At 35.5% G+C, this 24,042-nt stretch overlaps 1 protein-coding gene across 2 annotated transcripts in view; it reads right to left on the bottom strand.

Annotated features, from left to right (window-relative positions):
* Positions 1–24,042, bottom strand: part of HS3ST5 (heparan sulfate-glucosamine 3-sulfotransferase 5) — a 285,487-nt gene that overhangs the window by 163,684 nt on the left and 97,761 nt on the right. Inside the window, exon 2 of one of the 2 annotated variants that reach the window (XM_023219035.2) lies at positions 12,443–12,636. The gene's annotated coding sequence lies outside the window, so the exon portion shown is untranslated. Of the gene's footprint in view, positions 1–12,442; positions 12,637–24,042 lie in introns of those variants that run through there. The other variant, XM_023219036.2, reaches the window with a different exon arrangement.

Below are 24,042 nucleotides of genomic sequence, written 5' to 3'. Positions count from 1 at the left end.
AAAAAAAAAAAAAAAAAAAAAAAGAAAGAAAGAAAGAAAAGGAAAAGAAAACTGAAAGTGCAGGACGCCTAAAGAATACTTTCCTTGATGGAAGGTTGCATGGTTTTAGCTGAGGAAGGATTTCATGGCTACCCACAGTAGGTTAAAGTTCTCTCAGGGTAGACAAGGATGGGAGGAAAGCTTGGGTTATTTCAGGCAGTTGCATTTCTCTGATGATGCTGTGGTGCTGAAGCCAGCTGCTTTTTCATAAAGCTCTTCTCATGATTATGAGCTGATGGACAGCTGTCCAGTGTCAGTTGAACATGACTCACTTGCTCCAGCTGCTCAACAATTTGGACGAACTGAATCTCCTGTCTCATACTATTCAAACTGGCCACATTCTCCATTCACTGACGGGTTTAGCTAGAAAGCCAACCACCATGTAGTAAGATAAAAACATTTCCAGGCAATGTTTTGATGAAACAACTTGTTGGGTGAGTTCAATTTCAACTCAAAGGTCTTGCCAACCATGCCCATATGGCCACATTTACATATCTTGCCAGATCTTTTATGTGGTTATGATGACAAAGTCATTAGGTTGCCATTTAATTCCTTTTCCAAAGCTGCAGGTTTAAAGCAACCACTACCCTGAGAATAAAAGTATTCTATTAAACAATCATACCTGAATATTTTCACAACTCAATATATACATATGCGTATGTATATACTATTCATATATAGTTATATAATTATATAAAGTTGTATAATAACAGTTTCTTCATTTTCAAGTCAATGAAAACAATGAAAATGAAGCAGTAATCAGGGTTCAAAGTGTTCATGGTAAGATTTCAGTTTTGGGATAACAAGAGAGACCATTTGGAATAGCAGAAATGAGAATAGTCTGTATCTATTGAGCCTTATTACCATGTACTCTACAACATAAAGTACATCTCTTTTAATTCCAATAGTCCTAAGATGTTGGCAATGATATCATCTGCATTTTACAGATGAGGAAACTGAGACTTAGCAAACTGAAGGTGTCCAAGGTCACGCAGCTAGTAAGTAGCAGAACTGGGGACTTGAACTTAGGCCATCTAATTCCAGAGCTCACATTCATAATCACTATTCTATATTGCCTTGTATGTTATCAGAAAACTCAGCCACAGATGGCTCTACCACTAACCTGGAAAAAGTAGGACTCACTTCCCTCACTCTCCTTGCATTAAAATGAGTTTAGTGTTAGCCTAAATATTTAAGTTACCATCTTGTATGATTCTAACAAACACTAAACTACATACATATTTCTTTTTTAATTTTTTTTTTTTTTTTTTGAGACAGAGTCTGGTTCTGTTACCCAGGCTGGAGGGCAGTGGCACGATCTCGACTCACTGCAACCTCTGCCTCCCAGGTTCAAGTGATTCTCCTGCCTTAGCCTCCCAAGTAGTTAGGATTACAGGTGCCTGCTGCCACACCCAGTTAAGTTTTGTATTTTTAGTAGGGACAGGGTTTCGTCATGTTGGCCAGGCTGGTCTCAAACTCCTGACCTCAGAAGATCTGCCCACCTTGAACTCCCAAAGTGCTGGGATTACAGGCATGAGCCACCGTCCCTGTTCTAATATATTGTTTCCCATAAGTGATGACTCTACATGCTAAGGTGCAAAATAAAATGGAAAAGGATGTTTTCATTTTGTTACCTGAACAACTAAGCAGTTCTAATTTCAATGAAAAATGTCTTTGATATTTCCACAAACATATATTGGTATGAATAATTCTCTTCAGAAACTAAACAACATTCAAAACCTCAATGTTAAAAATATTGCTTCTTTTGGAAAACTGAAAAACTTAGTTGAAAGGTTACTAAGCTCATCAGTAGGTGCAAGGTTTCGAAGGAATGATGTGGTTTTATGATGAGCTTGGAGTGAACTGGTATTTAAACAGCTGGTATTTAAATAGCATAGCCTAAAGAAATGAAAAATGCCATGCCCTGAGTAGGCCTAGAATCAGAGTTGTATTATTTGATCCCTGTTCAGAATCAAACACATAACTTTCTTATGTCCAAAGTCTAAATCATTAGGAAATACACTCTTGGTGTTAAACCACGAAAAACCTTTTTAAATCTATTTTTTTTGCTGAAACTTCTTCACACACTGAATTTATTTAGATATGAAATATAGAAGGACAATTTATAATGGTCATATCAATCCACACGGAAATTTCTATTATTATTAACCCTTGTGTAATGTGACTTCTTGTGCCTCTGTACTTTACTTCCCAAACTAGACTGAAACTGGATTTGGCATTTCTCTGTTACCTGTAGAGTGGTTAAGCAGAATGTTTTAAAACCAGTTCTACTTTCCCAGAGCGATCTAGTATGCAATCTAAACCACAGAGCAAAATGTGTAAATGCAAATCCTCATTCACAATAAATGTGGTGCCCCAAGGCACTACTGCTACCTCATAAGTATTTGGATATTATATTACACTATATTGTCTGTCAAGCTTTACTTCCAATCACATTATTTTTATTCTTACCAATTTACATAATGTGTGAAAAAACAATGAAAGGCAAAGGTAGGTTTGATTTTACTCAGTCCAAGAGGCAAAACACAACAATCTTGGACCATATAGGTTTACATAGAGGGGATGTATGGCCCACTAATCCCCTTGTTGATCAGAGGACAATTCAACCACAAAGTGATTAAAAATGAAAAATAAAGTTCCTTTGGGAAAATAATATGCAAAAAAATGTTACCTTCTAAATCACATACATATTCATAGGGGGAAGGGAGAGGAGGAAGGAGAGGGATAGACATTTCCAAGGACATCACTAAGGGCTTCAGACAAAATGAATTCAATCCATCAAAAATAAGCATAAATTAGTTATTTTCACAGTTTTTCTTTCATTGGTAATCTGAAATATATTAGCTTTGTATTTTAAGCATTTTTTGTTATTATTGAAAACAATAAACAGTCTAAAATCCTAATGCTAGAATGCTAATAATTGGGCATCACATTAATAAGAACCAGACATAGTTTTAAACTATGATTTTCAATTAGCTTTACTTATTAATAGAAGACTTTAATTGAATGGTACCGTGTGTATGGGAACAGGTAGAAGATCCAGTTTTCAGCTTCTTAATTTTACATAATTTACAAATGTACAACCACCAAAGTAAAAGCTGGGTGAATTATCTATTTTTCCATTTCATTCACTACCAGAAAAATCATGAAAACCTTGAAAAGTTCATAAAGTACTTACTAAGTCTTCAGGACTTTAGTGTTTAAAGCTGCTTCCATAATCATCTTTATCAAATCATTTAGAGCCCTGTTTCTAATGCTATACATATTTTAAAATTTACTTACAATTTAAATTATGTTGGTTTAACAAGTGGTAAGCCTGCAAACACATATGAAAATTCTACTCTGTGCAATAAGAAAGCCTCATTTTGCCATTATATAAAGCCAAGATTTTATCTTTCATTTCAAGGAAATTTAGAATCCATTTATAAGCACCAAATGTATAATTTTTTATGATGTATTATAATGCTTAAACTTAGAACTGTCTTTGAAAATAAACTGATATTGTTTTAATTATTTAATTTTTTGCATACGAAACTCCCTAGGCTTAGCAGTCTTTTATACTTTTCTTTGTGTTTTGAATATATTACCTCTCTGCTCTATTAAATCTACTGAAATTTTCCAGTGAGTTATGTAATTTTCCCATATGAGGGTTCAGAGAGTTTTCAAATGACTCTGTATCACCTCCTAAGGACTCTGAGGAACCCAGGGCACAGATGTTACTTAAGTTGTTTTCTAAGCTCAGCACTTTACTACTTAGTATTTTCTTCTTTCATAAATTCATTGAAAAATAATACAGTTGTATTTTATTTGTGCCATATATATTGATTAATAGGTAAGTCACTTCATGGCTTCATAAATAATTTCATTTATTTTTCAAAGAAAAAATCTCTCCAAAGATCATTCCTCTGTCCAAGTACTAACCAGCTCCGACCCTGCTTAGCTTCTGAGATCTGATGAGATTGGACATGTTCAGTGTGGTGTGGCTGTAGATAAGATCATTCTCATTTTTTTTTAAAGTCTAATTCCAGTTGTGCTGAAGAGGTTTTTAAACAAGTGAGGCTATTTCAGGGAGCTTAGGCACACTCACTAATCAGATAACTTTAAGAAATGCAAAGATATGGTCAATTCTCCTTAATTTTAAGGGAAACATTATTTTGATATTAGGCAATGAAAAATCTCAAGTAGCGTCAAGTACTAAAAAACATACTAGGTTGGGATTTAAAAGAATAGGTTTCCTTTCCGACCCAGTTCTACTATTAACTGGCACAGGAACTTGCACACACCATCTAACCTGGACAAATTACTTTCCCTCTCTGGAACTCAGTTTTCACACCTGTCAAACAAAGGCAGTGGGACTAGAAATTCTGAAATTACTTTTAGCTCAATCAGTCTGTGACTCTACAGGATTGGTAAGTAGGAATTTACATGGTAATTAACATAAAAATAAGTCTAAAAGTAGCATAATTTTACTATAATTACCTACATTTTAATAAAATTACCTATAAAAATTGCTATAGGTGATTAAAATACATATAGTACATAAAATACATATTCAAATTTAAAGTTCAGTTCTCATTTTTCTGACAATCAAGTAAGAATTTTATCTAATGGTTCTATAATGACATGCCTTCAAAATCAAGGTAAATTCTAAAAGTTAACATACTCTTACCTGACATTTGAATCTTTTTGAACTAATTAGGCTTTGCTTAACATCACTGACCAGGATTACAGTCATAGTGATATTATAATAGTTTAAAATTATTCCATGGGTTCTAAAATTTACTAAATTTTACTCAAAACCACCTATAAAATGGATCATTTTAAAACGATGAATAAAATATGTAAAAATATATATTCAAATTTAAAGTTCAGTCCTCATTTTTCTGATTATCAAGTAAGAATTTTATCTAATGGTTCCATAATGATCTACCTTTAAAATCTGGGTAGATTCTAAAAGTTAACATACTCTTACCTGATGTTTGCATCTTTTTCAACTAATCAGGCTTTGCTTAACATCACTGACAAGGATCATAGTTACAGTTATAGTGATACTATAATAATTTAAAATTACTCCATGGGTTCTAAACTATCAGGAAAAAGAAAATAAATTTAAATTTAGTATTCTTCATTGTTTGACCCTTTTGGAAATCCCACAGTATTGCTTGTGGAGAGCTTGTAAGTATCTCAGGTACAAATATCAATGTAGAGAAGCTGATCATTAAACAAAGAAAATTTGTGCAACACTCATTTCATAAAGACTCCACCCTCCAAATCTAATTCACATATTCTGATTTTAAGACAACAAGAATGAACATTGAAAAACATCAGCCAGAAGAACTGGAACAAAGTACAGGATCTGATCTCACTTCCCACATCTTGTCATATTGTTTCTTACCCATTTTATGTTTTATTTGGGTTTTCTTTCCTTTATACCTTATTGTAGTCCATAATACCACATAATTCATTTACTTGTTATGATGGTTTTTTATTGCCTGCCATGCTGCAACAAGGCCATGAAAATAAAGCTTTTCGTCTGCTTCATTCAACGATGGATCTCAAGTCTTAAAGGAGCCTACCACAAAGTAGTTATTAACCAAATGCTTGTTGAATGAATGAAGAAATGAAGAATGCATTGAATTACAATGTATATAGGAATGGGTCTTGATTCTCAGCTAAAATCACTATACAATGCATAACAAATGTACATTTCTCCTGCATCAGAACACTCACATCAAGCCACTACTGTTTATAAAGTTGATATTGAGCTTGGCTGGAAACCTACTTTTTCTGTTATTAAAATGAGTCATGAAATTTGGCAATGTTGATGAGGCATGATAGAAATGTGGTTGCTATGGCACAGTGTATATGTACCCTGCTCGTGAAGGAAGAGTAAGGAATGGAAGAACAAAGTGAGTTACCTGAGCAAGGAATGAAGATAGAATGGTTTGTGGCTGTAAAATGTTGGCTACGACACTCATCAAATATGATTTTAGCTAACCTGAGGAAACTATCATCTAAAATTTACTCATTCGAAGGATAAGTCCAATGTCTTAGAGATCTACTCTGTAGTAATGTGTGGTTTAGACAGTTTAAGTTGCATTTATGCAGAAAAGATTATTCTTCTATCAGCAGACAAAAGATGTATTTGAGCAATCTTTACTTTCCTAAACAACGTAAGGAAATTTTGGGCCACATGGTTGAGATCTAGTAGAAGGAAAGAAATAAACTAGGGAAAATTCATTTAAATTAGAAAGAATGTGCAAGCTAGGAAAAATGTTACTGTGAAATATGATAGTTTGATTTAATTTTTTTTGCTGAGGTATATATAATAAAGGTCAAGTATTAAATATTCATTTTTGAATATTTTTTCATTTTAATAGGAGTATCCCATGCCAACATATATGACATTTTTTCATAATTTTAGGTTAGAAAATATAAGCTTCTTTTCTCATAAGTTTTCATGCTCTACAAAATTTGCCATCATAATCACTTTGCATTTATCACAAATAGGTATTACATTAGAAAAGCAATTCAACTGTATTCCATTTCACTAGTGAAGCTAAGCAGCTTTGCATGATAACTAAGTTGGGTTAATGGGACTACGTTTGAAGAATGTGTTACCTGGAACTGAAGTTCCCTACTTGTTTTTAACTGAGCTTAGGAGTCTGCAAAATGAAGGCAAGAAACCTGCTGCGAAAAGGATAGGAAAATTATTATCATCTGCATTCCTAAATTGAACAAGAATTTCTGCTCAGCAGAAACCTCTTGACTGCAAAAAGTCTGGAATTATATCCTGCTGTTTAGAATAGCTATTTGGGGTAGAGGGAGTCCAAACATTCCATTTTTCTTCAAATCAAATAAGTTTTATGCATACGTTTACAGCCTTACTGGAAGCTTGCTTGCTTTCTTTTCAAAAAGAGAAGCTATGTGGAACCTCTTTTTGTTGATAATGAAAGAAATTTTGTGACTGGTCAAGTACCTAATCTTTGGTTAATGAGTAGTTTTAATTATCTTTGACATAGAAATATTTTTTCTTGAACATAAATTTCAATATAAATATTTGGCTTCATAATACAGGAGGTGAATTTTTAATCTTAGTCTACCACCTAAAAAATGGGCTATTTCTATTTCTTGGGATGTTTTCAGAAGTTTATTTGCTGAACAAACTTCTATGGTAGCTCTTAAAGCTATTATTTATTCCTGATCATATACCTTCATTATCTATTATACCCAACAGCATTGATTATAGAGTCCCTCTTTTATGTTAGTAAAGGCTTTTGGGCCCTGAAATTTTATGTTTTCTGATATTAAGATTTTTAATTCCTAATGTCTTTAGATAGCATTTTCCCGGTACTTAGCTTCTATTGGTCATATACTGGTATAACACAGAATTGGGTTTTATGCTATGATATAGTTTGAAAATATTTTAAAGAAATAAGTGTATTTTTTGTATTTATTTATGTGAAAGATATGACAGAAACATACTGTCACAATATTTTACGTTTTCCATTAAAGGATTTGAAAAAATCTTTCATGATATGGTCTATTTTTAGTAACTTTAAAAAATATAAAATTTCTTCTAATTCATAATGTTTATAAGTTCACATAATAAATTATATCATTTCTATAACCTCATAACTTTGATTATTTATCTCTTTAGAATATTTACTATTTTCCTATTGTGAGTGATAGCAAAAGTTTTCTCTCTCCTCCCATTTTCTACCAGCTATTTTTGGGCAATAATGATACTCCCTTTAGCATCTTTTTTTGTACTCTTAAATCTGCTTATACTTCTATAGTTTGATTGTCAGTTTAAAAAACATCCATTGATTCCTTGATATTGAGAATAAAGTAATCAAATAACTTACTACATATGTACACTGACTTCTTTCTGTTGTGTCTTTCCTAATTTTTGTTAGTTGTTTTAGTTTTACATTGTCAGGACATTATAATTTTATGTTCTATTACGTCATCCTAATCTCCATATTTATCTTAGATTTAGTGCTAGAGTTAAATGTTCAATGATTGCGATCACTTTTTTTTTTTTTTGCAGTAGTTTCTATAGTCACTTATTGACTGGATAGAGAATAGTTCCTTCAAGAAGTGCTCTAACAGTTGCTAATAGTTGCTTCAAGATATGCTCTTGATAACAATATTTCCTGAGTTCCCGTATGTTCAGAAAATTTGCCTCTAGCCTTTACAGCTTGAAGAGCACTATGGCAGGTCATAAAACCTTTGGTGCCCATAAGGGACGGTGAATTCATTTTCTACCATGGCATCCTATTTATTGTTGGATATCTCAACTGTTACTAGTTTTGGAAGTTTCTTCAAATTTTGCCAAAATTCATCGTCTTAAAACTTCCAACAGCGTGACCTATAGTCTCTTCTACATAAAACCCTTCAAATATTTCTCTATTCCAGGATAAAAGTAACAAGGCATTGAAGGAAAGTTCGTAAGGCCAAAATATCCCCACATACCTTCTAGTAGTAGACTTGCTGTTTTGTTTGTTCAGTTAGCTCAAGTCATTGTGTCTTCCCTACCATCCTTTTAGTGCTCTTTTAAAGCAAGTTAGACTTATCATTTTAAGGCTGGAAAGACCCTCTGGGATCATCTGGTGTAAAAGTCTCATTTTAGGATGAAGAAACAGGTTCAGGCAAAGGTGAAGATATTTTCTTAAGGTCATGCCACTACTAGTAAGCTGAGTCAGACTTTGAACCCCAGTGACTCCCAGGCAAGGATTCTTTCCACTTCACTAAGTCCTTCAAAAATACAATGATCAAAACTGTTGCACTGCACTTAAAAAACTCAGACTCTGTCCTCTCACATAAAAGAATGTATCTAAAGTCTGTTTGATAATTGTCATTTTGTTCCATATTCCAGCTATAGAATAACACATGCAGGATAGCTGTATCAGGGAACTTTCAGTGGGTTTGCTGTTCATCTACATAAACTGTCACTTTTGTTTTCTGTTTCTTGACAACGAGAAACTTCAGACAAATGCACTTTCATTTTCCTACCGCAAACTCTGTAAACCATCCTTTTGAAATAAAATTACACAGCTTATGCTTACAACATAAGGGCCAGATTTTATCTTCAAATATACCACCCACTCTCAAACAGCAGAATTTGGCCTTAAAAACCCATTAACAAATATTGTCATTAAACTAAAGAGCTAATTACTTTGGATTCAGACAGAATGAACAAAATCATAGGCCAACCGCAGCTAGTCGTAATAATGGTGAAACTAACCGTATGTTACACTAGAGAATTAAAAAACAAAGACATATTAACACTAATGTAACCAACATACAACATTATCCTCCAAATGGAACAAACTATTATAGTTAGAGAATTCTTGAAAGTACATTGTCATATTTGATGCAAGAAATAAAGAATCTTTTCAAGGAACTAATTTTCATAATTTGCAACTATCAATGTTTAATGAAGAAGAAAACATGGAGAATTTATACCACTACAATATTCCACAAATGAAGAATTATATCAAAAAATTATTTTGATCTAATTGGATGCAAATAATTTTAAATTCAATTTTAAGTACTTAGGTACCTATAAATCTTCGATCTTCATCTTGGAGGAAAATTTCCCCCTACTTTTCTTACTGAAGAGATCATGATTGTAAAACATCCACTTAGTTTCTCTTTGCTGATGTCATCTCTAACCAGATTGTTTACTGCTCATTGTTTTAGACTTTTATATGGCAGGTTTGGAAGAGAAAATGTGATTATACAAGAGGGGACCAGACTAGAAGATCAAAGTGGTCCATTTCTGCTCTAAAACTTTATGTTTCTATGATTCTACAAAGTTTCTGTAATTTATTCTTTTGTTGCATGTTTTGCTTCCTGCGTATTGAGACTGTCTTGCTCAGGTTCCCTGAAACTACATTGTAAATTTTCTTTAAGAAATTGCAGCTTGGTGGACGCAATGGCTCATGCCTGTAATCCCAGCACTTTGAGAGGCCGAGGCGGGCAGATCACGAGGTCAGGAAATCGAGACCATCCTGGCTAACATGGTGAAACCCCGTCTCTACTAAAAATACAAAAAATTAGCAAGGCATGGTAGAGGGCACCTGTAATCCCAGCTACTTGGGAGGCTGAGGCTGAGGCAGGAGAATGGTGTGAACCCGGGAGGCAGAGCTTGTGGTGAGCTGAGATCACGCCACTGCACTCCAGCCTGGGCAACACAGCGAGACTCCATCTCAAAAAAAAAAAAAAAAAAAAAAAAAACAAAGAAATTGCAACTTAAAAACATAGTCTGATAAACATACCAACGATAATGAACATGATTCACTTCAAGACACAATTCATTCTTTCTCCACCTCTTCCTTTTTCCAGAAACAATAAGTAAAAAGAAAAAAAGAAAGATAGAAAAGGAAAGGTATGTTTCTCTGAAATTGAAATATTGCAGATGATTTCCACTCAAAGCTTTATGAAATTTTATTTGGAGACTTTATCCAATGATAAGCTCGTGAACTACAAGTTTTAGGCTATGTTCAGGTATGACAATCTTACTGATGAGCACAATTCTAATAACAAGTGCATGTGAAACTTCATTATTATAGTTAATCCAATTCTGTAAATTTTTAGTTTTGATTACTTGAAAAAGGTATTCCATTATTTTATGCATATGATCATATTCAATTCTCTATGTGTAAAACTAATAGCTAATATGTGTAGCTAATTGGCACTACATCTTTTTGATGAAGGGTTTATTGTTGCCTTTTAATACATTATGGACAAAAAATTCTACACAACGTGAACAAGTGTACACAAAGAGACAAAAAATATCTATAAGCCTGAAAGCCAATAAAAGGATTTTGATTGAAAACTTCATTCTTCACTATAAAAATAATATCATATTGAACCTTTAAAAAATCATCACAATTTAAGATCTGAATATGTCCCTACTAAACACTTTCACTGGAATAAAAAAACCTTTTGTAAACTTAAAATTACAAATGATAAAAATGAAGTTGCTAAATGACATATAGGAAACAGAAATACAATAAAGTGATGTCCACCAACTGTACATGCAACCTTCCATAAATGTACCACATGATTTCTAAGTTATTATTTGCTAAGAAAAAAGTAATGGAAAGAGGTATTAAGCAGATTTGTTCTTTTAAAATCTAAGGCTGAGCTTTCAAAATGAAGAGAAAAAGATACAATCCTCAAAATTTGGAATACTTAGCCAAACCTAGTAATAACTCATTATTTACATCTTTTAGAAATTTCTTTTTTTTTTTTTTTTTTTTTTTTTTTGAGACGGAGTCTTGCTCTGTTGCCCAGGCTGGAGTGCAGTGGCCGGATCTCAGCTCACCGCAACCTCCGTCTCCTGGGTTCACGCCATTCTCCTGCCTCAGCCTCCTGAGTGGCTGGGACCACAGGCGCCCACCACCTCGCCCGGCTAATTTTTTGTATTTTTAGTAGAGACGGGGTTTCACCGTGTTAGCCAGGAGGGTCTCGATCTCCTGACCTCGTGATCCGCCCGTCTCGGCCTCCCAAAGTGCTGGGATTACAGGCTTGAGCCACCGCGCCCGGCCAGAAATTTCTTATAATTAGACACAATAACCCTAAATATCTAAATAAATTGAAACACGACACGGAACACAGCAATAGCTAAAGAGAGCAACGACAGGGCTATCCCTCTGAAAGAGAGACAGTGATACCTGGGGATTAGCTCATCATACTGAACTTAAAAAGGAATATGAATGAAAATTAATAATGCAAAGTAGGGGAGTCAAAAAGGGAGCATCAATTTAGCACTTCTGTAACAAAATTACCCCTTCTTTATTTATTCTTATGACTATAGGAAACAACCAACATAAAAGCTCAGGTTTAGCATAAGGTTTGAAAATGAGAAGTAGATTGTATTGAATGTCACTTTCAGTGTTTCTCAAAGGCCTAAGACCCACAGGCATCAGGATCACTTGGGAGTGGGTAAATGTAAAAATACATATTCTTGGGCCACATCCCATCCCTAGTGGGTCTAAGTTTTGGTGAAATATCCCCAGGGATTAACATTTTAAGGATCCCTCCTCCCAACTTCATGTGACTCCTATGCACATTAAACTTTGAGAACCACAGTATGTTACGCTTTTTTAATGTGATACTGATTATCAAATATCAAGGTTTCTACTTTGCCCTTCTTGTATTTACATTTACATGACAGATAACAATTTTTAAACATTATGTTTTCTTTATTTCCCCTTTTTACTGTGGAACTACACATACATGGATAGTTTTCTTACATTTAATAGTTTCTTTTACTTTCCTATATTTTATATTTTATTAAAAGATATCATTACTTTTGATGCAATTAAGAGTTATGCAAGAATGTGTGTTACCCCCCAAATTCACTTACCTTCAACTCCTTGTGCTCATTCAGAAATTTTTGAACATATATGGTGGAAACTTTCAAAGGAATATATGTGGTGGATTCTCTCTTTAATTTCCAACGGTTTTAAGACGGGTCAAGGAGATTCCTGTGGTGGCTGCCAGAAATGCCGTTGAGAATAGAAGACACCAATGCTGAAGACAGTGAGTATCTGATTATCTCTAAACAGAACAGAAAAACAAGTGATTGGTCACCTGTAATTCATAGAGAATCTGCTGTGGAGAAAGTTATTTTCAGTGTTACTAAATTTAAACTTGGCCTGGGTTTGCTGCTCCCTAATTTAGCACAGTTGTCATTTAAAATTTCATGTCATTGTGAAGTCAGAATTACATGATGCTGCCTGCACAGCATTCTGGTTGAATTCCCATTGCTGTAATTGACTATTTTTTCTACACGTTGCATCAAGTGATATCATTACTAATTTTATTTTGGATATGCAGGTGCTACATTTTGCAGCTGAATTTCTAAGTCAGGTTGATGAAGTCTCTTGGAAATATTTCTTTACATGAGCCTCTATCACCTCCGTAAAAGATAAAATGGGATACTTTAACTAAATCCCCATGGAATCATCTGGTAATTTTGCTGTATTTCCTTTCACGTGGGTAATGCTTGCCAAGATAATTAGGCATAAACAAGAAAATATTCTTTTTAGTCAAAATATGTTGCCTATTCAGGAAAACCAAAATTCTAGAATCTTTGTTGAATGAGTGAAGCAGAAGTTGGTAGTGGTTGATAGAAAACGAAAAGAAAACATCTATTTTAAAAATTGGTAATCAACTATGCAAGTACTCTCCTAAAGAATAGAGGAAATGAAATGTACAGATAAAAACATGGTCAAAACCAAAATGACAAGAGCGTACACACATGCAAACCCAGAGTACACTGTATAACGATAGTTCTCAGAGAAGATTCTATTGCTTGGCCAACCACCGCGCCCAACTCTCTTCTTTCTTGCTATACATCTCACAAATGGAGAACAGAAAATCAAATGTTCTCTTTCTGATTCTTCCTTACTGCTAACAGTGGTCATGTGACCCCATTTTGGCCCCCCATTTGGGCTCATAAGCTATAAGAAGTATGCTGGGTAAGAAATTCTGGCAGAATATTGCTCTATTGATACAGAGATCCCTGCTTCTCTTCTCTCTTTCACACATTTGCTTGTCTTGAATGAAGACATGATGCCTTGGGGATAGAGCAGCTGTCCTGTTCCCATGATGTAAAAGACAAAAAAGTTTAGAGAAACACAAAGATATAGGGCCTGTGATGGATGAGCAGCTTAACCAATAGCACTAACTGCTTTCCCTGAAATTCTACCTATATAAACCATTCAGTTGTCGGTTTCTTGCTAATGGAGGCATTGCTGGTTGATGAAATGCTCAAAAAATGGGTTAAAAAGTAAGTGCCACTGAAATGGTTGCAATGATAGCTACTGTTTAACTCTTTAGAGTGTAATCTGCAATAAGGAGAAGTTTTCATGATGTAGAGTCAAAAACAACCTTCATTCTGACAGAGGTTGGAACTTGCCTCTTTTTTTTTGACTCCTAGGAGAGTTGGGTATGTAGGGAATAATGGGACAGGAGATGATGGTAATGAATTATAATAGAATGGAATGGAAAGCCTAGCGCAAGGCTTGGTTTGGAAGAAGAGGGGCCAGTATTACAGCAGGAAAAAGGAAGACTCTCATCTTTGCGTCGGTGACAAAGCTATGACATTACTCAAAATCTCAGAGAGACTGAAGTTTCACCTCAAAGTTCATTATTCTTATCTCACGAAGTCTTGTGGATTTTTTTACTGAAATATTTTTCACATTTAGCACTTCACTACTATCTTCCTTTCATAAATATTTCTTTCTTAACCACACATCTTTTTCCTAAACTATTGGCACAGACTCTTTAACAGATTTCTCTTTTTCTTAGATGCTATACTATGTTCTATGACTTAAGACTTACTTTTTTTTTTTTGAGACAGAGTCCCGCCCCAGGCTGGAGTGCAATGGCATGGTCTCAGCCCACAGCACCCCTGCGCCTTCCGGGTTCAAGCAATTCTCCTGCCTCAGCCTCCCGAGTAGCTGGGATTACAGGCACACACCACCACACCCGGCTAATTTTTTTTTTTTTTTTTTTTTTTGTATTTTTAGTAGAGACGGGGTTTCACCATGTTGGTCAGGCTGGTCTCAAACTCCTAACCTTATGATCCGCCCGCCTTGGCCTCCCAAAGTGCTTGGATTGCAGCCTCTAGCCACCACACCCAGCCCCTAAGACTTACTTCTTAAAGCACTGATCTCATTGGATCCCTATTCTGTTCAAAACAAAAGAGCTCTCTTTGTCTATTGCATTGACATAGTTTGTATATTTGTTCCTGCCCAAATTCTATGGTGAACTGTAATCCCCAGCGTTGGAGGTGGGGCCTGGTGGGAGGTGATTGGATCATGGGGGTGGGTTTCTCATGAATGGTTTAGCACCGTCCCCTTGGTACTGTTCCTGTGATAGTTCTCATGAGATATGGTCATTTAAAAGTGTGCAGCATCTTTTATGGGTTTATAATTGAACCCATAAAAACCTTCCTCTTAAACACAGCCTTCCTCCAGTGCTCTCATTTTGTAAATAGCATCATCAGTCATCAGCTGAATAAGCCAAAAACCAAGGCTTTGGTTGCCCTAATCTATTAAAAAAAAAAAAAAAAAGCTCTGTTTTTCTTACTGGACACAAGCATGTAAAATACAGCCCCTGGAACTACTGGCAGCCATCTTGGGATCATGAGCAGAACCTGTATGAAATTAAGTGAACACCAAGGAAACAGAGCTGAGAAACAGAAAAAGAAGAACCGGGTTCTGAGACTATTGTTTCACTCCTGGAGAGAGATTTGCTTGCAGTAGGAACACTCTAAACATTTCGGTTATATGTGAATCTAGGGATTCCTTTTTTGATTAAGCCCCTTTGGGTTAGTATTTCCATTATTTTCAGTTAAAAATATCTTTTCTATTTATTTCTATTTTTATCGTGTGCCTACCAATTTCATTCATTTTACTCATCTCTCTTATTATCCATATTCTACATTTTTTTCATGATTCAGCTCACCTCCCGAATTAAACCTTTCCAGATTCTTCTAATTCATAATGAGAGAATCCTAAATCAAAACCGCTTTATTATCCACTGTATATACTAATAAGAAAGCTCATGAAGGTCTATGACCAATCACTTGGTGATGATTCTCAAATTTTATCTTTAGCTTAACATGTTTTCCCTTGTTTCCATATTTATTTATTTATTGCAGTTTTAGCAGAGATGAGGTTTCTTTATGTTGCCCAGGCTGGTCTCAAATTCCTGGGCTCAAGCAATCCACCCACTTCAGCCTCCCACAGTGCTGGGATTACAGACATGAGCCACCATGCTTGGCCCATATTTTATTTCTAATTGAATAGTTGACATGTCAACTTGCACGTTTTGAAGACTCTCCAAACTGAATTTGTCTATAACTAAATCCATAAAAACCTTCCTCTTAAAACAGCCTCCATCCAGTGTTCTCTTTTTGTAAACAGCACCATCAGTCATCAGTTGAATAAGCCAAAATCCCAAGTTTTCAACCCTTTAAAAAGGAATCAGAGTAGATTTGATCCTTCTTTTTCTCTTTAGGTTCATCATCTGATCATCAGATCCTTTTGATTTTACTTCCTAAATAATTTTCAAACCTACTTCACTACTTTTCTCTGTATATCCTCCTCTTCTCTTCCTCCCCCTCTACCACCATCAAAACCTTGTCTGTTCCCCTCCACCATATTTTCCACATGGCATCTAGAGTGATCTTTTAAAAAAACACAATTAATCATGCTAATCCGTTGTATAAAACCCTTAATACCTTTCCACTGTTCTCAGGCTAAAGAAAGATAACACTTTACTGTGACCTCATATCATCTGATCCCTGTCTAACTCTCTAGCCTCATCTCCCTAGATGACAGACACTCTTTTTTTCCCCTCATTCTTAGATACTCAACATTCAACAGAGTCTTTAATACATAGTAGGCACTCAATAAATATTTGTTGAATGAATGAACAATTACTTTGCAGTAATTCTTGAATTATGAGGCACTTTGTGTTACAAATTTTTCCTTTATATATTATTGTCTGAATTACTTATAAGTATATTGAAGATAAGGATATATCTTACATTACTTCATACCCTATAACAGAATGCCATGCAAATAGTAAGGGTTCACAAGGTATTTGATTTTATCGATATTAATAATTCAACTCTGAATACTTTTTAAAAGTTTGAAGTTGATTCTCTCCCTCACAATGGCTAGATTACCACTTTTCTATAAGATTAGAAATGACCCAGAAGACATATATTATTACTCTGCCAAAAAAAAAAAAAGGTAGTAAAAAATAGAAAATTTGTGTCTGATCAGAATTCTACAGAAGTTACATAGATTAATTAAAAAGAAGTTGCTTTTCTGCATGACAAGAAAAACCCTCGGCTAAACCTTGAGTTCTATGGCTAAACACTCAAGCATGTTTGCTATTTGCATGGTCATACTTTCAAATATTTTGTATTTCTCTTTAGACATCATTTATCCTCGAAAAATAGAAAAAAAAAATACATTTAATAACGAAGAGCTGAAGTCTTTTGAGTTAGAGACTCATTATTTTGGAAAACAGTTACCCCAAGTACAAATTAATTCCTAGTTAGTGGATATTTACCTGAGAAGAACAAAAGGATCTTCAGAGATTCAAAAGTAGGTATGAAATTCTAGCCTATTTTATATACTAATACCACTCCAAATAAGAGAAATACTTCCCAGAGTAACCTATATTGAAAACATACATAGGGAACATAAAAGCAATGAAAACAGTGGGGCTGGGAATGTATTAGGTTAAACAGGGATACTTGCTTCTTCAGGGTTTCTAACTGTGTTAGCTGTGGCCAGATAATGTTTTTCAAGTTGGAGAATGGTAGGCAGAATTAGGATCGAAGAGATGCGAAAGGAAGAGAGGCAGGAAATGTAAGGGTAGACAACACAAATTTTGTGCCTGAATAAAATTCCTGAGTAGGCTTAATCTTCTGGCTCTAAAAAACAAGTTGAAGTTTGCCTAAGGCATAGTTATACAAGAAGTAATTGCCTTTGGGTTTCTATACACCTGTTATTCAGTTATAAATACCTTCTCGTTTTCACAAGGTATTAAATCTGTTAGGATATTAGTAAAATTAAAAAAATAGAGAGAGAGAGAGCAAAAGGAAAAGGAGCCCTCTTGCATGAAATGCATTTTGAGAATGACTACACATAGTTCTCTTAAAAATCCAAGAGCAGGCTATTTTACACTTTCCCCTAGAGTACTAAAAGATATTTTAGGAAACGAGTGAATCATGATTTAATATTCAATTGCTTTTCTAGCAAAATAAGAAATTCCACTAAAGTGTCAGTCATGATTTCATTTTTCCTGAAACATAAACTCCAAGGGTAGGTTGAAGCTGCACTGTTTATTTTGCTCTTCTGTATATAAATAAAATATAAGATTAACAGAATGGTGGAAGAATAGCTTCTTATGCTCTGCCTTTTCCAACATGCTTCTTTTCTGTACTTGGGGGAAAAAAAGAATTTTCATGTGTAGGATATTTCACTTGCTAAACGTTTTTGTTTGAATAATTGCTGAATCTTTTGACAAAACTGTGTTTATTCCGTGCATGAAAATTGATATATGTTCTAAAATTATAGCACAAACCGTTTATATTTCTTTAAAAATTCTTTTTCTGGGACTGGGTCGGGTGGCTCACATCTGTAATTCTAGCACTCTGGGAGAGTGAGGTGGGCAGATCACCTGAAGTCAGGAGTTCAAGACCAGCCTGGCCAACATGGTGAAACCCTGTGTCTACTAAAAATATAAAAATAAGCAGAGTGTGGTGCCATGCACCTGTAGTCCCAGTTACTCCAGAGGCTGAGGCAGGAGATTTGCTTGAACCTGGGAGGTGGAGGTTGCAGTGCGTTGAGACTGCGCCACTGCACTCCAGCTTGGGCGACAGAGCGAAGCTCTGTCTCAACAAAACAAAACAAAACAAAACAGGCCGGGCGCGGTGGCTCAAGCCTGTAATCCCAGCACTTTGGGAGGCCGAGACGGGTGGATCACGAGGTCTGGAGATCGAGACCATCCTGGCTAACACGGTGAAACCCCATCTCTACTAAAAAATACAAAAAACTAGCCGGGCGAGGTGGCGGGCGCCTGTAGTCCCAGCTACTCGGGAGGCTGAGGCGGGAGAATGGCGTGAACCCGGGAGGCGGAGCTGGCAGTGAGCTGAGATCCGGCCACTGCACTCCAGCCTGGGCGACAGAGCGAGACTCCGTCTCAAAAAATAAAAAAATAAAAAAATAAAAAAAATAACAAAAAACCCCCAAACAAACAAACAAAAATTCTTTTTCTAAGAGTATGAGATTGCTCATTTATATATACTTAACGCATGTATTCCTCCAATATTGCATAAAATGGTAAAAAGCTTTTTAAATTCATCTCTAGTTAAAAGATTTAGAATACCCTATGATAGATCCTATTAATAAAAGGTAAAATTATTCCTCATAATTTAAAAAATTTCCCAAGGAAACAAGAGAAATAATACTGTATGATAAGAAATGAACAAGTGAAAAAAAAATACACGTACATTGCAACCCCTAGATGATCAGTTTTCTGTGATTTTCTCAATAAATGAGTGACAGACAAGTCTGGGAACTCCCAATACTCCATTAAAGCGATCTAAAAAGAATGTCATTACAAGGAGACAGAACTGGAATAGGGTTAGAGAAGCTAAAATTGTTAATACAGGGAGGGGAAGGCTAGATGAGAGTAGCAATTAAAATTTTGGAATTTTTTTCTTCTTAAGAGGATTCATCTCCTACAAAACAATTGTTACATCGAATCCTAGAGTCTTTGGAACATGGGTTGATCACCACCAGCTTTGAGAAGGAAGAGAAAATCCAGGAGTCAGAAGTGGACCATGTTGATCAGGATCCTACACCCTCCAGGTAATGGCAGAAGTCACTTATTCAAACGACTCCATAAATTTTCCTTTCTGGATGGTGTATCCCTTGCAACCATCCATGTTCACTGATCAGTTCACAAGACAGAAAAGGTGGTCCAGGTAGGGGACACAAAGAACACCAATGTTTTGGAAACAGTAGTGGTCAGGAGTGGTCCCCATTCATGAATCAACCTTGCAGTTCAGAAACTTCAACTCCTAATGAGTCTGACCAGAATGAGAGTGCCTCCTTGAGCCAGACTCTCAGGTTGATAATTCAGACATCTCTACCCTAAACTGTGGTACCTTCCACAAGTGCAGATCTATAATGGGGTTCATTATAGAGAGCCACCTGGTCTACTTTGTTCTACACCCTGATCTTCCTCACTCTGTGGTCCTACTATGGGCGTTTTTTCAGGTCTTCTAAAAAAGTGATCATTAAGACATCTGCCATTTATGAATTTCTCTATGTTCTATACTATAGTGATAATTAGTACAAATCATACACAACTGACATAAGGTAACATCAACTTATACATACGTACACTCAGGTCAAATATCCAATTAGGTAAATATTTCTTTATTGAATAATTGTAATAGGCTGAAAAATTGAGTGAATGGATATAGCTTTACTTGTAATTCACAGAATATCCTCACACTTACATGTATTTTTCTCAATTAAATGTTTCTTCTGTATTCTCAACTCCTTTACAGTATACTTGTTTTATATTTTGTTTTTGATTAATAACAGCTGAGCTTTTCTGTGCTGTTTTGTGGGGGAGGAGTCTGTTGCAGGTACATTTCTCTGCTGATAATATAATGTTTGGCTGATAGTGGATGCTTAAAGCATGATGATGATCACTATAAACAATATTTGCGTGTGCGCAAAAGAGAAAAATATTTCTAGTCTTTATCTACTATCATTTTCATTTATTTCTGGTGAAAGAAGATTTGCATTACTTCTGAGCATAGGCATGATACATTTAGATACACTTTTCCATCTCTCCACAAGATAAAACCTATGCCATGTAACAATCAGTACTGCAATTGTATGCTGTATTGAAATATTTTAGACTTTGATAGGCTCAATAGATATAAACATAAAGAAAAGATAGATGTCAAAGAACTGGAAAATGTTGAGCTATCTATATCTTCAGTACTGCCAACACTGGGCCCATGTTATCAGTTTCACTTTCTCAGAATGTTACACAGAAAGTGAGCTGTCCATACTTGTTATGATGACTTTAAAAATGAGTCTACATATGCTAAAATGATTTGAGACATCTTCTTGACTTACATAAAATGAAATCTATAAATATGTTTTGAAAACTCTTTACAACAATCAAAGACTAGGAGGTAAACAATGCTGGGAAATGTAGAACATCCATGTGTTAATTTATACTATCATACAGCATCATTTCTCTAGTTGACAAAAAAATCCATTTCACAGAAAAGCTAAGAAACGGAGTTCTTCTGTTAATGTTAATACCAATGGAAAGTTCAAGTAAGTCAAAAATGAAACAAGATACGAGTACTGTTTTTTTCATGAAAATAGCTCTTAACTGGAGCTAAGTGATGTGGCTTCTAATCTAGGCTCTACTGTGGCCTGAGATAAGTTATTTTTCCCCTCTAATTTTTATTTTATCCATTCATATAAAAAGTGGTTGGATTAAAACAGAGGTTTTTAAACTTTGGCTGCACTTTAGACTATAACTGGGTGTAAAGAAATACCAATGCCCAGTCCCCATCCTCATGGATTCTGGTTCAACTGGTCTGGGGTGGAGAAACAGAGCCTCCGAAGTTCCCCATGTGATTTTAATATGCAACCTGAGCTGAGAGTCACTGAATATATGTCCTCCAAGCACCTTTAGTGCCTAAGAGTGTATGATTCTGGAATTTCTGGGAAAAGTTCCTTAACAGACACACACAGAAACAGGCAAAGTTTGTTCATTAATCTGGACTGTCATTTCTAATCTAATAGTAGTTTTCTACATAAGTCAGGTCTATATTTATAATGAAAATCATGGTACCTTTTGTGCAAACTAGATGAAGTATTAATAAAGAAGATTGGTAGAGGAAAGAGAAGCAGAGAAACAAAATAGAAGCACTGTCAGAATATACGCTTTCTAAAAGCAATTTTGTATCTGCTCATCAATATTTAATTAAAATGTTATTAGGTGCTTATTTACACATAGCAATTTAGAATCCTAAGCTTTTAAAAATTCATCTACTTTAAACATACAAAATGCAAAAAGATAATCATGATAGTGGGAACACAAAGTTCACTGCTACAGAAATGTTGATACTTGGTCTGCTTAAAGGAGACAAAGATTTATTTTACTGAAGACGCTGCTCGATGATTATTTATTAAATGACTAAAACTCCCCCATGAGTAAATGTAGACCTTATGTCTATCGAATTATTGGAAAAGAGCTTTCCTAGGACACCGTCGGTGGCTCTAGGTTTTCTATAGGAAGGTCCAGAAATTGCTCAATAGTGTCTCTATGGATTACACAAACTCAGCCCAGCAGAACTTCTGGTGGTTTGGCCAAAGGAAAGAGCATCAGTGTAGATGATTGGCTGTGGCATAGTGTGCCTACTTGGCTAGAAGATGATAAGTTAAAAAAAAATATGAAAAAAAGATTTTTTGTGTCTTTAAAAACATTCTTTTTTTTTTTTTGTTATAGATTCAGGATGTACAGGTAGAGATTTGTTACATGAATATATAGCATAATGGTAGGGTGTGGGCTTCTAGTGTACCCTTCACCTGAATAGTAAACATTGTACCCAATATGTAATAGAAACAGAAGGTTTAAGAAAGTGTAAAGGAATCACTGGAAGAGGGCTGGTCTAACACTTTGCATTTTCTGACTAAATATCCTGAGATGTCACCAACTACCCATTTTGTGAGATGGATAACAGACAAGGTTGAATATTATAGACCTGTTCCCTGAAGAAAACAAAAAGGACCAAGTTTGTTCCCCACAGCCCCCACCACCATATTAATAGGTTATTCTACATAATGTTGTTTTTCAACTCTATGCTCTGCCAGTGCTCCTCTGTACCACTGTTTAGCTGAATACTACATAAAATCTAGGTTTGTCAGTTTCAAATTAGTAATTATCCCTTGTGCATTTCTGTTTCTAAATATTTTTTTTACTTTCTCCATCATTAGGCTTGAGAGCTCTCCAAAGACAGATCATACTTTTCTAAGCACTCCGTATACTGGAAGAGATGCTGAAGATAATCAGAGATTAAATTATGATTATTTTAAAAAAATCACAGGCAAGATTTCAACTATAAACTTCAAATTTTTGAGCTTTTACACTTTCTTGAGTGACTTCAATTTGCAAAGTTGTTTAATCTCATTATACACATAAAAAAATCCTCCTTGATTTGGATTCTGTTATCATTAATTTTCAGTTAGTAAGAGGCATAGAAACAGGTCTGTTCATGTACCAGGGTACCTAGTGGAGAGGATGATTTTTCAGCAGCTCGAATCAAGCATGCGTTTTGCTTGCCGTCCATCACCCTGATATGAGCTGCATCCACCAGGAGGGAGAGATGCATTTTAACCATTTGCACAAAAGTGCCAAATGGGACTAAAATGGCCCTGTCCCTAATCTTGAAATTGTGATGGGGTTTCCTTGGGGAAGGAAAGATGTATGAGGTAAATAATAAGCATACAAGGGTCAGACCTGTCTCCTCTCTTTTATACTTTTCTGTTCAGCCACAGTTAAGCGATAGGAGTTGTGTTTGAAACTAGGAGATGAGAAATACAGCCCTATTTTGCCACCTGTACTTAACTCTAGCCTCATTTTCTGCAGTTGGATGCAGTTGGCCTCTATCTGGTCTATGAGACACTGCAGCAGGGACAGGTGAAATTCCCACAGACAGGATGCTGAGAGATGTATCTGAAAGACTGCCTAATTCTGAGATCCCCCTTTCTGTTTGGAGGGGCTTAATATCCAGAAACAAGTGAACCACACTCCCTGGGTCAGCATCAATAACAATTTGTTTAATTAGGAACATTCATTCATTTGTTCATCCAACAAAAACATGTAGCATTAGAACTTCCTTGTTCTAAGTCATGGGGATATAAAGAGTCTTAGATACTTTGCAAGCACAAAGCTCATCACTGAATTCAGCTTAAATCGTTTTACGTCAATTCTTGAGCTTCAACCCACACACACTCATACACACACACAAACCCCCCACCCCCCGCTTACTCTCTATTACACAGGAAATGTTTTTAGTCTTTACTAAGTGACTTTAACTACCATTTAATGAAGGCTCTCCGTTTTCACAGGACCATTCGCTGCCTCTGAGTTAATGACGCTGTTTCTGTTGCCAAACTTCCCATTCTACAACTTTAATCAAAGTCCCCTGCACGCTTCCTGACCTGGGGCACAGGGTGGTGGCAGTAGTGGTGGTGGTTTTCAGCCTTCATCATGGCCTCCCTATTACAGCTGCTTTTCATTCATAAAGCACCAATTCATAAAGCACTGTTTTGGCATTAGCTGTACTACTGCTTGACTGTTTTCAATTTGTTTTTAATCCCATCTAAA

The sequence above is a fragment of the Piliocolobus tephrosceles genome, chromosome 5 (genome assembly GCF_002776525.5).
Source record: "Piliocolobus tephrosceles isolate RC106 chromosome 5, ASM277652v3, whole genome shotgun sequence".
NCBI classification, from domain to species: Eukaryota; Metazoa; Chordata; class Mammalia; order Primates; family Cercopithecidae; genus Piliocolobus; species Piliocolobus tephrosceles.
This window is presented reverse-complemented; position numbering and strand designations above follow the sequence as displayed.